Raw genomic sequence first — 14624 nt, forward strand, 5'->3', positions numbered from 1 at the left:
CCGATCCGATGATGCTCAGGCGCAAATCATGCCGAAATGAATTCTTAAATTCCATTCATACCTCGTCGCTGACGTCCACGCTCCACCTCTCTCGACGGACCTCTGTGGAGCGATGGTAGATGATGGCAGTGGATTGAATGGACCGTTCTGGAGGTGGGAGCAGGGAACCTACCAAACGCGAGATGTTGCGAGGTCTCGCCTTGTGCGTACGTCCCCCGAAACGATGTGATTGCTCATGCCGGTCACGGCCACGAGCTGGCTGCTTTCATGCCATCAGCATATGCTGGAGCTGTCGGACGCGCACCATACGGCGAGAAAGCGGACCCCGGTGGCCAGGAAACGGTAGCTAACCTCAAATGCCAACCTTTCTCGCTCTCTGTCTTGCTCTGGCGATCGTTGGTGAAGTTGGAGGAGGGTCATAAAGTGCGACAACGCACGTCAGAGAGCGGCGCGGAAGATCACGATCATGAAGTCATGGAATCATGGAGTTGTAGCCAGGTCCGGGCAGTCTGTGTGCCGTGGGAAGGCATCCATCACGCTGGGGACAGGATGGAGCTTGGATTCTTCCAGCGCACGTCGAACCGCATCCGGAGGCGCAGTACTGTCAATGCAAGCTGAAGTTGTACCGAACGCGTTCTGCGAGGTCTTGGATCTGCTGGATGAACTCTGGTTACCGGACGTCTCCGGTCCAACGGTCATCTACGCTGCCATTTTGTGGCAAGGACGCTGGATCGACGGAACATAAGCATGCAAAGTAGAGCAACGGCACAAAAGTCCGAATCTCACCTCGGACGTGTAGCTCACAACCCGTTTTTTCGTGGCCCAAAGATCCGCTGTGGCGCAAGAACCCGCGAAGATCCTGGTTTCATTTAAATGACGCAAGAACGTCCGTATGGTCACCGAGCGGGACTAAAAAAGGGACAGATAGCTGCCACGACGAATAGGGTCGACAGAAAGGTCGCCCTGACGGTCTTACCGGTGATTTGTATGCGCACCTAACCCGAACCCCGACGGCAAACCCCGGGATGCCGGCCCCGCTCAGGGCAGGTAGCAGAAGTACGCAACCTTTCGGGGTTCTAATTCTAATTGCGATATAAATAATTGCCACGTCCCGTCGGCGGGTCCGGTACATTACGGGGCCGCATCCGACTGACCCCTGGTCAAGCCAGACCTGGACCTGACCCTCTTCCTGCCGGCGTCTAATCCGCTCGCAATTCCCTGTTGACCGTGTCCGCGGAAAGAGCGAGGGCTTGGAAGAAGAGTAAAAAAAAAGGTACACGGGATTAGATCGGATGCGCTGGAACCGGAAGGGCGAGCCTTTGGTCCCCGTCGTGGGGTCAGCCGGGAGTTCACGAAATGCCTTCGACCGGGTGATTGAGTGCTGTAAACGACCAAGTTTAAGTACGTGTGTAGCATGCACTTGGGCACGGGGAAAAACCTGGGAAAACTGGAGCAGTTTCGTCCCGGCATCGGGTTAACCGTGCCGGCAACACCCATGGGGTGGACAGTGTCCGGTAAAGGGCTGGCGATATTCTTTTTTTTGTTCACCTTCGAGGTCCTTGTGTGCGTGATCCACAGGGACCTTCCGGCCTTCGCATGCTGAGCAGAAACCCTCCTGCGGATGTGGAAGTATTTCGTTACGGATGGCTCGGGAAGTTCAAATTAATTTAAATTTTGATTGAATGATCTGTTGCTTGTTGCGTCCCCTTTGAACCCCTTTTTTCTCGGTGGCGGAGCGTAATCTCGCCGCGTTTGGGCGCGTCCTGGCGGGATGAACTCATCGGTGCGCGGAAGATGTTGGGTCGATCATTAATAATTAGCATTCCAGACCGTTTGTTGGCGCGTCTTTGGAGGGTTGTCATTTGTGTTGCAGATGCTGTCGTTTGGTCCCGATCGGTGGGTCTAAAGGTTTGTGCGAGTTTACAGCTCGAGACGCCAATGACGCCCCGACAAGACGCCGTGATGTCCTAGCAGCGAGCTGCAGAACCTTCCGTCGACGTCTTGGTCCTCGAAGAATGTCCCGCCTAATGTGGCGCTTCAGCCGTCGTATTTCCAGGGTCTCCAGGCTGAGACGCGCCGATCATTAGATGCGTGCGTCTTTGCATTTCACATTTCTTTTCAAGAAAAGAAAAAAAAAGGATCAAGGACCAGCTGAATCGAAGGGGTATTCTGAGGTCCAGACTACCTGCCAAACGGCGCTACCTGGCCCGGGACGGTATGCAAATATGCATTTCTTCGCGCCGGCCGCCGGTTGGGTCGAAGATGAGTTTCTCGCGGTACTCCGTGGTGGAATCGTGAAAAAAGGGAGGAAAAAAAAGGTTAACGCTGCTCCGGTGGTCAGTTAAACCCTGGGACCTGACCGTTGCCCGTTCCTCCTGAGCTTCGAGCAAACAGAAAGGGCGAAACGGACCCAAAATTTGCTCATCCATGGCATGTGAGACAGAGTGAACTAGCAGACAGAGACGGTGTGCTAAGATGGTTCAATGGAGGATTCTGCTACCTGGCGGGAAGCGCGCGCGAACGCGCGAGTTTTCCGGTACGCGGAAAACTACCGTTTTCTTCGGACGTACAGCTCGGAATTGTTGGGGAAATGAAAACCCACAAAAGGGAGTGACGTGCTGGACTCAGGGCTGGACGATCCCTGGGAACGGACTTCGGGACTGACCAAAAAAGGCACAATCAGCTGATTACGCTGGCGTGCGAGAAAGAGCGGTTGGGAAAGTAAAAAAATAATACACAAAAAAGGCTCACACACAAACGTATACTGGACAGTTTCATAAAGAAACTGGACAACTCTCGTGCCCGACGGGTGTGTGCGCAGTTTAGCCGTTATACTTTTTCGACCGTTACACATTTCGACCGAGCGAATTTAATCTGGAACAAGAGCAACCCCGCAGAACTACTGGCCTCTTGGGCTCGGGGTTTGGCCGTTACTGTGTTGTGGCCTCATCGCCTCCGGGTTGGTCGCGCGAATCGATCGTCCAGTGTCTTCGAGGAGATCCCAGAGGTCAGACGAAAAAACTGGGCCAACAGCTCTGCACACAGCTGTTGTCTTGCTGGACATAAGAGATCGGTTTTTTGGCGCGCAATTCAAACCGTCTACGGCTCCTTGAGCCTTTCGAGACGAAGCTAAATGGCCTCTAACAGCCGGTTTCGCTTGATGGCTCCAGCAACGGCTGTGACTACGACGACCGTTGGTAGGAGAGAAAAAAAGGTAGCTAACCAAGCTTGAGCTGTCACATTTACTTGATGGCCTGTGTTGAGAACAACGTGTCATCAACCTATCCATTGTAATCAGAGCTGCGAGCTATTGATTTTGCGAAAGAGTATCATTTTTTCTACACTAGGTGATGCATTTCTAGGTACTTATTTAACTGACTCATTTAAGAGACGACAGTTGTAATGTGAAACTTTGCCTGCAGTAGGAAAAGGATGGAGGGTTAAATCCGTACTTCCTTTGATTGCTCAATGCGCAAAACGTTCGGTTTCTATCGCGTGGCGTTGCTGAACATCCCGTTTCGTCTTTTTGGTGACAGCTCTATGACAAAGCTAACGTTCACATGAAAAAATGGCGCATATTCAACCATGAATCATGTCACCAAACGACGCGCCAAATCCACCAAGGTGCAATCTAGAACGGAAGCGCACACATTCACGCAAACGTGACCCCATCGACGGTGTAGTGGGAGGACTGAAGAAAGGGTATAGCAGAAGTTCCAGGGATAACTGATACCACATGGAGAATGTGCAAAATGTGCACCAGAGACAAAACAACTCCATAAGGTACCCCTCCATTATTGCCTGCTTCAAACCCGCTCACTGTGAGCTTTTTAACCGGTGCCAGTATCAGAAACAAAGGAACACACCTCAGTTATAAGGTATCTATAAGGTATCGGGGCCACGGTACTTCGTCTGGGACTGCGGGATCCTACCGGTTGTGCATCTCCACCCACCGATCTCGTACCTTCTCGCGAGTTCTGCTGGTTCTTCCGGTACCAAAGCAGTACGACGACAGAGGTGTTAGCCACCGGAACGCAGAGAACCTGAGTAAGGAAGAACCCGTCTCCCTTCCATCGGGGCTCTTATCAGTGATTCTCCCACGGGAAGAGCGTGGAGTCGCACACCCACACCCTGTTAGTCAGGGATAAGGTGGTAAGAGAGGGGGTAGAGGAGAGCACGAACAAGGGGGTATTGATACCGAAGGGTCGGGGTTGGAGCAAAACTGGGCGATGGAGAAAAAAAAACGAGAGCTTGAGAACATAAAAAACCTCAACCGCGAGCCTTTTGGAGGAGGTGGCCGATTCACTTCGGGTGGCCTAAAAAGTGACACCCAGCTGTGTGGGGGGAGGAATGAAAGTGCGGGTGGGTTCCTAATGGTCTGGAGCGGCTCGACAGACCTGGCGGGAGGGGTTAGCAGGCTTATCAAAGCAAATGTTTGCATATAATAAGACATACACCTTCACCTGAATAGAGAGTGCGAGGTTCGGCGTGGTAGGACTTATCTGGCGGTGGAGCTGGTAGGTGGTGATGTCTTCGCTCTTCATTCCACCACTGGCCTTTCCCTGTTCCCCAAGCTCCTGCCCAGGGTGATACGAGGTGCGGTGACATATTGGGTCATTTATAGCTGACGAATGTGTGCGAGGAAGAATGCCGTCAACGAGCGCGGGAGCTGCCTTTTTATCAATTCTAATTCTGAGCCGACCGGCATCGACCATTTTCCGATGGCGAAGGGCGGGGTAGGAGGAGGGAAACCTGAGGAGTGGGCAAGTAATAAGAACACGGACTGCATCTAATTAAGCACCGACCAGCAGCCTGGCGTAAGGTACGCTTCCCTATCACTTGAGGAGGTTTTCAGTGCGTGAAAGTCTTGGGGTCGCCTGCCGTGAACAGTGGGTTTGGCCTTCTTGAGCGTTGCAGTGGCGGCAGCAATGGTGTTGGTCTTATCATCAACCACCCTGCAGAAGGTTGCCTGGTGGGAAACTGTGAGAAAAACGCCATCGCCATGGGGTCAGAGAAGAGAGGCAGCTGAGAAACGGGGGAGAGAGCTATCGTCGAACTGGTTTTCCACCTTGACACTTGACAGGATACGCGTACTATCTGACGCGCTTTGCTAGTTGTAAGCTCTCGCGCGTTCTTTGGGAGAAGTCTGAAAGCGCCCTCTGGTGACTCAATCATGCATTCGTGGACTTGGTGACGTCCAGGAGATGTTCTAACTGTCGTAAGCTTTCCCAGAGATGTTGGTAAGTCACAAATGATCACCAATGAGTTGCATACCCACCTCGGTACTTCTGCAGAACAACACCTACGAAGGTGACGATCGTTATTTGGAATTCGTTATAGAACTCGCCTCTTCGGAGCGATTTTCTGTCGACCTCAGCTCGATCACGGCGCCAATCGTGGAGGTTTTGCTCCCTCCCCACCCTTCTAGAGGGTGGAGGACGACGCGCAAGGGAGTAAGGTCGGTGTCCTAAGGGCTTGGGTGTGCTCGTTTCTACTCCTTCTCGCGCCACCCTGCAAAACAGGGTGGTTCAATGTATGCCGCACTTGATGGTAGCTAATTTGTGCCGTTTGCTGTCGAGGTTTCGACACCGAACCGGACCGTGGCTATTCCTCCACCCTTGTCTTCCTCACACTCCCCCCCCCCCCTTCTTCCCCCCGTCCCTCTCCCATGACCGATCTCGCACACGTCTGCTGATGCGGTTCGGAAAAACTGCGTGCCACGATTCGCCTCCGCCATCATCCATACATTTTCCAACGCGTTCGTTGTTGTTATTTGCTGGCCAGAGGTGGGGTGGTTTTTTTTGTGTTGTTTTCGCACCCAGCTGTTGTTTGCTGTAGGGCGTTTACTTTCGTTTTCTAAGCCCAACATTGCAGCCCGATCGGTGGATTGTTTGCGCATGGTAATTAATTTTATTACCGCGCAACCGTTGAGCTGAAAGTGAATGAACAAAACCCGATGGGCAGGACGAGGTAAGTGGAGGCCATACACACATGCACCAAATGCACGCAGCCCTACGTTCCACTGACAGGACGCATGAGAAGGAGGGGAGGGGGGCGTTCCAGCAGCCAACACAGGGTGGATCATCGCTACGTGCAGAGGATGGTGTAAGCAGGCAGTTTGGTGGAAGGATCCGCGAAACCAAGCCCTGCACCCAGGTGATCGCCTTTCGTCTCTCTCTCTCTCTCTCCTCCCTACTTTCCCTCTCATCCACCTTCCATCCATCCCCGCCCCCCTCCATCCCACAACCAACCCCAACGATGGCACCGATTATGATAGATTATGCCTGGTGGGTTGGCGCGATTTTACCACGAACGCGATATGGCTCAGCTCGATGGAAAAGCTACAACGTATTGGGGAGAGAGAGAGAGAGAGGTAAGGAGGGTGGTGAGCGAAGGGTAAAAGTGTGGAGGGTGGGTTGGTGTTGGGTGTTAGGAAATACGAATCGCGCCTAGGCATCGAGCATCGTGCCAGCAGAAAAAGAGCTCCTCGGCCCTTACGAAGGGGGAAGCACAAACATACACACTCACACGAAAAAAGCAAGAAAAACACCTGCCCCCCCGTCGCACCTGTACACGTACGAGAATGCGCATCAACCGGGACGAAGCGCGGGAGGGTGTTAAAGAGGGTGAGTGAGTAAAACCTACAAAAAATCGCGCAAATCAACGCAAAAATTGAAACGTCGATCGCGATCGCGATTGCGGTCGAGAAAGCCCACTGATGATGGCGTACGAAGGGCTAGTGGGGTGGTGAGAAGGCGTAGCAGTAGTGGGAGGGGGGGGGGGGTGCGGGGAGGGCTGGAGAAGGGTTGCAGTGACTGACCGCCGGAAAATGCCACCATCAGCGCGATGCGCAACGAAATCGAGAGCGTGGTGCAAAACAGCAGTAAACTGACCAACCCTTCAGTTGGCCCTTTTATCCCTTTACCCTTAAACAACAAAAAAAAACAACACCCTCAGCGGACCCTTCGTTCAACGTCCGGCTCGTATCCTGCAGGGGGTGAATTATTCTCAGAAGTTCTCCAAAATTCATCTCCCATTATTTCTTCTCCCCCTTGACAGCACGAAGCTAACGAGGTTCAGGTCCTCTGCAGGTGTTCGAGGTTCGACGCCCTCTCACTCCCACCATCCCACCGCCTACCCTAGGCAGCTTCAAATGAGGCCGGCTCGAACTTTGCGTTGGGGCCGTGTCAAAATATGCTCCACCGCGTGATAAAGCGATCCCGCCGTTGACAGCTCATTGACAGATTGCGAGATGGGAGCAGACCAGCCTGGTCTCTTTCGCTCTCCCGACGACGTTATCGCACCGCGCGGATCGATAGCGATGATGAGTTCGTGTGATGTGCAACTCGCCCGCAGGTCTCCGCTTTTGAGGTGTATTTCCGTTTTTATCAAATGATTTCATCATGTTTTCCCACTACCCCCCTGAAAGCCCTATTTGGGTGGGGCGAAAGGTGGATCAGGTAGGTTCCCCAATCCGTGTGTGCGAGAAAGAGGCCCACCTACTCCAAGGGGCGACTGAGCTGGGGATAGCAGGGTGTGACATATTCTTCGCCGCATCTAGAGGGTCGGTGATTAGAAGATAATGGCATCGATTGGGTGGGTCGACTCCCCAACCCTGTCTGGTTATCCTCTTCTCGAAGGGTGTATTGGTGTCACACTGTCACACCTTGACGCTCGTGTGTTGGACGACTCCATACGTCCAGCGTGCAAGCATCTTCTGCCGTTTGCGGCGAGCCTTATCTACAGGTGACATGTACGAATATCGATTCCAAATCGTTCCCTTTTCTGAAGCTCTCTTGCTCTCTCTCTCTCGCTCTCTATCTCTCTCGCTATCTCTCACTCTCTCTAGCCGATTCAACATCGTGCCGTTCATCTGTCACGTCAGATTCCTCGTGACTGGAGATAAGAAGCGTGCACCAGCAATGTTCCTGATGTTCCCGAGATCGATGAGATGTCTATCGTGGGCACAATTCTTCATCCCGGTGTGTCACTTAGAGTCCATTTCTCGCGTGGGGGTCCCATCGGTCATCGGTGTTGCATCCCTGCCCGGTTTCGAGCCCAGAACGCGTTACAGAAATCACACCACAAATCAGACCCCTTATCGTATGATCCGATAAGGTGACACTAATGACAAACGCAATGACGTGTGGGGAGTTGAGCGATTCGCCCCTTCCGATCGGCTCTCGTGTTATTTGCGAAATAGGGCATGCAACAGCATTCACACTCGAGGAAGCTGTTTGGTGAAGTAGTCAGCTTCCCTGTGTAGAGTCCTTGAAGCGTTGTGAAACCCACTCAAAGCTAAAACAATATCATTACTTCACACCACGAGTGGCTGAGCTGCTTCGAGTTCGTCGTCCACGTTCATGTAAGAAGAAGCGAACAAGAATTTATCTCAGGACGAAAGGAACACCTTCAAGTAGCGCCTGCTCTGGCGGCAGCAGCTGACCAATTTTCGTCCCTTTGTTGCAGCTCACAGCAAGTGCAGCATCTTGCAGGTTGATCTCGATCGGGATCTCGATCTCGATGCACCCTTCATTGTTTCGTTTTGGAGAAAAAAGAGAAAAAACGATATTTATTCAAGAAAAAAGTGCTCACAAATCGAACGGAGAGGTAGGATGAAAGTAGAAAAATAAAACGCAGGGGCTACGTTCAGGTGAAAGCAGGAGGCTTCCTGGATCTGCAAGGGCTTCCTTCCCGGTGAAGGTGGCCGAGAAGGAAAAGCCACACACACACGTACGCATACATCGGGGCGATCTGTCGGTTCTGGTGAACCCCTAGCGACACCAGACGTCTCAGACAGACAGACGGTCCGGCAGGGAGGTTAAAAGGCCTTCCTTTCGCTCCGTCACTCTTTTCGTCCGTTTTGAGCCCCTGTTCCTTCTCGCAGTTTGCTTCGATTTCCCTCGTTTTTCGTCCTCTTTCGTTCACCTCACCGAATCGGTTTCCTTTCCGGTTGGAGTTCGTTGGACAACACCGCGACTGGGGAGACGACCTTGCTTCCCGTTTGCGGGTACTGGTGCTAGCTGCTGGCGTTTTTCGTTCACCTTCTGCGGTCTCCTTTCCGTCGATCGATCGTACCGTCTGCGTCGGAGAGGAGGGCAGCTGGGAAACGGATATCAAGGATATCAGTTACGGTGTCAGTTTCGGGCGTGCACGAAAACCCGCAGGAAGTTCGTCTTCCTGCCCCAAATTCTGGCAGCTTTGGAGCTGCCTAAAATCATTTCAGCTTCAGTCATCGCAGAAGTTCGCTTGGTCTCTGATCGCTGGCTAATTTGCCGCCTCCAGAGCCCATTAGCCTGCGAGAATCCGTTAACGAGACACCGTCCCGACGTCATACAGCTGCTCTGACGGCATACCTGACGCCATTAGGTGTCGCGTCGAGATTGGTACGTCAGATGAGGCACAGAACTCGCCTTAGCGATGCTTTGCATGCGCAAATTCGACCCTTCCAGGCTGGGGTTCGAAACTAGACCACCGTTTCGGAACGGCGTCAGGAAACGCAAAGACCCGACCAAAACCTGACCTGACCGGGGTCGCCATCGTCGGTCACGGTTCCCACGAACGCATGTCGCTGGGTTGTTGCGCAAGCGCACCAGAAAAAATCCGTTGGACGCCAAGCTTCTTCCTGGAAGCGGGTTCTGCTCCCCGAAAAGGAGAGGAAACGGGACGCCTGTAACACTTCCCCACACGCAAGAAACCACGGATGAGCTCACGGAGAGGTAATAAAATGGTATTTAAAGTACGCGTGACGGAAAACCGGCGCATCCAGAGCATGCACGTTGGAAAGCCAATTTTCTCGAACTCGCAAAAGTGGCTGAGAAAACGAGACGGAACAGTGAACTAGGGACGTCCCGTGTCAAGCTTAGTTCTTCGCCGAGATCTTCTGAAAGGTGAAACGGCACCAACCGTGAGGTTTGTCGGGAAAGGCGACAAACCCTCGCGATATCTAGCGGTGATACTGGAGATACGTGCCCGTCAAAGTCGCGAGTTGTGTCCAGCAGCCGAGGAGGTCTTGAGTGACCACAGCTACCAATATCCGCTGAGATGTCGCGAGGGCAATCACTGGAAGCGTCATCCGAGAGCTAAGAGATGTCAACGCCGGAGATTCTGTATTCCCCATTCCACACCCGTGGATCTCGTGTCCAGCGTGATGATGAACAGATAATGCCCGTGATGCGTGAGCGAGACGACACCACCGAGGAAGCAAAGAAGCGAGACAATGCGAGGGCGAACGTGTGTCGAAATGACATGAAACTGTTACTAAAACAACAGCAAAACGAACAAAACAAAAAAAAGGCCGCATCATATTCCACGACCGGGCGTACGAACTGTCATAAAACGGCAACAACAACGAGAAAGAGACATAAACAAAGCTCTCAGATTGCCGCCTGGGTCAAGGAGGGGATCTTGAGATGAGCTCGTGTGCGGTATGAAATTGCATTCAAGCAGGTAAAGCGAGGTGCGAGATGTTAGCTCCAAAAAAGGGCACACAACAAACCGTGATGTGTTCATCTCCCCTTTAGAGCCAGCCCTGGGCAGGGCAGCGGACGTAGAACGACCTAGCCGGCACCTCCAACGCCTACCCTTCCGTATGTCGAGCGGAACGAACGGTAGTTCGTTAACGTGTGTTGTTTAGTGTCATATTACATTTTCCCATAAAGCGTCGTCCGGTGGTGCATGTGCCGGACCTTTGTGAACGCACGCATCCTTTGCTCCCTTGGGCTGTCTGTGGAATGCGAATAGGAACCTGCGGCACCCAAAAGGGCCCCTTGCGGCCGGGGGTTTGCTGCTGGAAAATGCTGCAGATGCAGTTTGTGATGTTTAGCGACGTGATGGGGGGGTTAAGAACATTTGGATCTAGGTTAATTAGCCTGTTGGTGCATTTAACGTGCGCTATTCTGTAAAGCACGTAGCAATTACGAATTTAAAACCCCTTGATAAAGTAGGTTGGAATAATTTGTTGATGAAGCATCCCTTATGTATTTAACACCATTTTGAGGTATAAACTTTTAAGATGCAATGCCTATCGTATAAAACGCTAGCAGCATCATATATAACGTTATAAGTTTGATAAAAACTGCGTGAAAGCAAACTATAAATTTCGATAATCGGATAGATTTAATATTCTTCCTAGTGTGATCATTCCCACTTCAACCAAGGCTTGTTTGCTGAAGATGCTAAATAAACAAACTCTACCGTTGCGGCGTAGATAAACCTCCGATTAGGTTCACGGTTTCCTTTCTTTTATTACCTCCTAAGCTCATGTATCTTTCACCCCGCAGAAGCCCTTCGAGGGCAAAGATGCTTATCTTTCATCGCACCGATGCACCGATGCATCCCTCAGGTCCTTTACCAAGCATGACGGCTGACAAAGGAGCTACTTGGAAGGATTCCGCCCGTACCACGACCGAAAGGTAGCGATTTGAATATTTAACTCCGAATCGTGCGAGATAAACTTCAAAATCCGAAACACGAACGCGATGAGGTCCGCGCCGGAAGTTGGGTTATGTCATCACGTAGCACCTTTCCAGTCGCTGTGTGTGTGTCAGAATGCATCGCATCGGGAGTTTTCTTCGGGGTGGTGTTTTAAGGCACCCGTAACGTAGGAAGGATAACGTCTGCAGCAGCGTATGCTGCGAACGAGTGTCCTGCGTCCTAGCCGGCAAGTTGGGCAGGTCGATGGCCCTGACGGTGATGTAATTAATATCGAACCCAACGTTTCCTCGACATTAGCAGACCCTGCCTCGACGTCAGCAGGCAGGGAAATATCTCGAGCCAGTTATAAGCCCGCACCCACACAGCCTTAGAAGGAAGGAGAAGATGAAGGAACCATTTGGCTTCCTGTCCGCCGACGTCTGCTTCGTCAGCCAGTGTCATCAGTGTCGATGGCGACGGTACCTTGATGCATTATGCACCGTGCTGGCCTTCTCGCTTGCACCACCACGGGAAGGGTAGCTCCGTTCTCTTCCGTTCCGCTCTTCCGAAGCCTCACGCTTGCTGGCGTCTTTGGGCTCCTGCTGCGTCCGCGTTCTCACCGTAAGCCCTTCTGGTCGGCTTCCTTCCACGCGTGGAGGAAGACGTTTCTATGGTATCTCGTTTGTCGGGCCGGGAACTTCCTGCCCTTCCGCTAGGTGACCGCCGCCACCCACCGGAACGTACCCTTGTCTTACGTCAGCGTTGGGGTAAATTTTTCAACAACCAAAAGCAAGGCGATTGACCCTTCTGGAGGTTTGCGAGTGAAGCTCAACCACAGGCTAAGGAACGACGCACGTGACAAAACAAAAGGTGGTGATATATCTGTCAAATTCGACTACCCCAAGCAGCAATTGCTCCACTCGTTTCCCGGTTTTACCCTTTTCAGGTACAAGTGCGTGAGAGCCGTTGGGCGCCTTTTACCTGTCTTCTAGGCGCCATCAGCTTTCAATAACTGCTATTCCCCGTTTCCAAACCCCGGATGTGGTGAAGTTTTACTGCCAGAGAAAAAGCGTCACGTTGGTCGCTCGCGCTTCGTTCGATTGCATCATGACGCATCGACGAATGACATCGTCAAATCCGCCAAACGCATCGACATGCGATCGTAAGTCCTCCCAACTCTCCAGCTCCCCCTGCCCTCTTGCGTCAATAATCATTGCAATAAAAATCATCATTTGTTCATGCGTCGAGTGAATTGCGTCCTCCTCCACGAAAGAAGAAAAAAAGAGCGCCACAGGATCGATCAGCGCGAGAGCCGAATGCTGACTGAACAGTCTGTCAAGTGATTCATCCATACTCCCGAGTGGCACAAAGGATTGCGTGAGAGACTGCTCATGAACACACGCGCGCGCTTTCTCTTTTGCTCGCTGACGTAGCAGCACGTGCGCGTGAGTAGCACAGCTAGCTAGGTGTGCTCCAGCTCGAGCATCAACTTCATCACGCACAGAGAGCGCACGCTCGCTCCTTGTGCCGGCTGGACCATCAGCAGAGCGCGCGCGCGCGCGCGTGAGAGAGAGCTACATTGAGCGAGAGGAAAGATGATCCCCGGTGGGAAGCAGCACGCGAGAGCGAGAAGCCGAGAGACCCTAGACGGAGCCCATCTGCGTGTGCGCGACTGCGTCTGCAACCGGCAGGAGATAACCGCGTCGTCTGCGGGAGAGATTGCACCAACAAACTCGAGGAAAACTCCACCATTCACTTGCAGCCCAATGAGAGGTGAAGCACCCGGCAACCGCCAAGCTCAGAAGGCTCTGGGATCTGCACGCGCTACTCACATCGGCGAAGGTAGTCGTCGAAGCAAGACGCACGTTGTTCTCTGGAGGACTGTCGGTGTATCGCAGCCACAGACGCAGACGCAGCTTTGATCCTGGCGCACGGATCTTCCTTCGGTGAGAAAGCGAACCTAGCGTGTGTGTGTGTGTGTTTCTCGGGGGAGGGGTAGAGTGTGTTTGTACGTGCTCGCGGTTTGATTATTTGATGCCAGAGCTTCAATCATTCAGCCATCGACTCTGCTGCTCGGAACAGGATCTTCCCGCTTGATCTCGTGAACGTTTTGCAGCCTCAACAGCGCTTATCACGCGTTGCGTGTGCAAACGTGTGTATCGATGCGCCCGTGCGCGTGTGTGTGTGCGCCTTCACGTGTCCTTTTTCTTTTATCGCCAATATCGTGCGTCGTTAGTGTTTTGTCGGCTTCTGAACGAATCTAAAGCGCTAGTGAGGAAGTTTGAATGCGCATTTAGTGACATTTTCGGTTCGAAGGGTTCGCACGTGTTCCGACGCGTTTTCTTCCGTGGACCTTGCCGACCCGTCCGACCCTTCCGACCGTTCGACCATCCACCTTCCGCTATTCAAACTCGCCAAAGTCAACGGCCGTCAATCAACCCTTCCTGTGGCAATTGCGTTCTTCGTTGTTTTGTTTGTTTTAGGACCTCTTCGAACACCTATTGTTCAACGCTCTAAACCGCGTGTTTTCGACACCAACGCGTGGTTTCGAGGACCCCTCTGTTTTTTCGCCCTTTTTCGGTCCCTTCTCCCCCCCCCTCTCTCTCTCTCTCCCCCCCTCCCTCTTCTCTTTCTTCCAGCAATCAACCATCGTGTTTTGTCGCCCAATTTCTGCTACCCGGGGCACGCGTCGAAGTGCCCGTCGCGAAATGCGTGTTGTAAATCATCTCACAAAAGACGCGTCAGCTTGTCGCCCGGCTCAGTGCACGGGTTTAGCGCGTGCATCGGAATTCTTGGAATTTTGGTCCTAGACAAAAGCGCGCCCGGTGTCAAGGGCGTGGTTTGATTGTTCTCGTGGCGGAAGTCGTGAACAAACATTCGGAGGGATACACGTTTTGTGTGTGTGTGTGTGCGCCGTTCGTTTGGCAAGCTTGTGGATGGTTTCCGTGGGGGAGCGGGGGGGGGGGGGGGGTTGAAACCCTGCAAGGGAAGGCGAACTTTGCCCGTCTGAGGTGAAACTGTAACAGCTGCATGCGGGTTATTTTGCGGAGAGAAAAACACAGAAAAATAGAGAGACAAGAAGAAACGAAGATGATTTGAAGCGTTGGGATTAGAAGCTGATGAAACAGTCTTCAGTTTACATTCAGTGGAAATGGTGATTTGCCAGCCAGTGACTCCTAGAAGCGTTCGAAATTAAATGCGTGTGTAAT

Source organism: Anopheles nili, chromosome X, assembly GCF_943737925.1.
Source record: "Anopheles nili chromosome X, idAnoNiliSN_F5_01, whole genome shotgun sequence".
Classification (NCBI taxonomy): domain Eukaryota; kingdom Metazoa; phylum Arthropoda; class Insecta; order Diptera; family Culicidae; genus Anopheles; species Anopheles nili.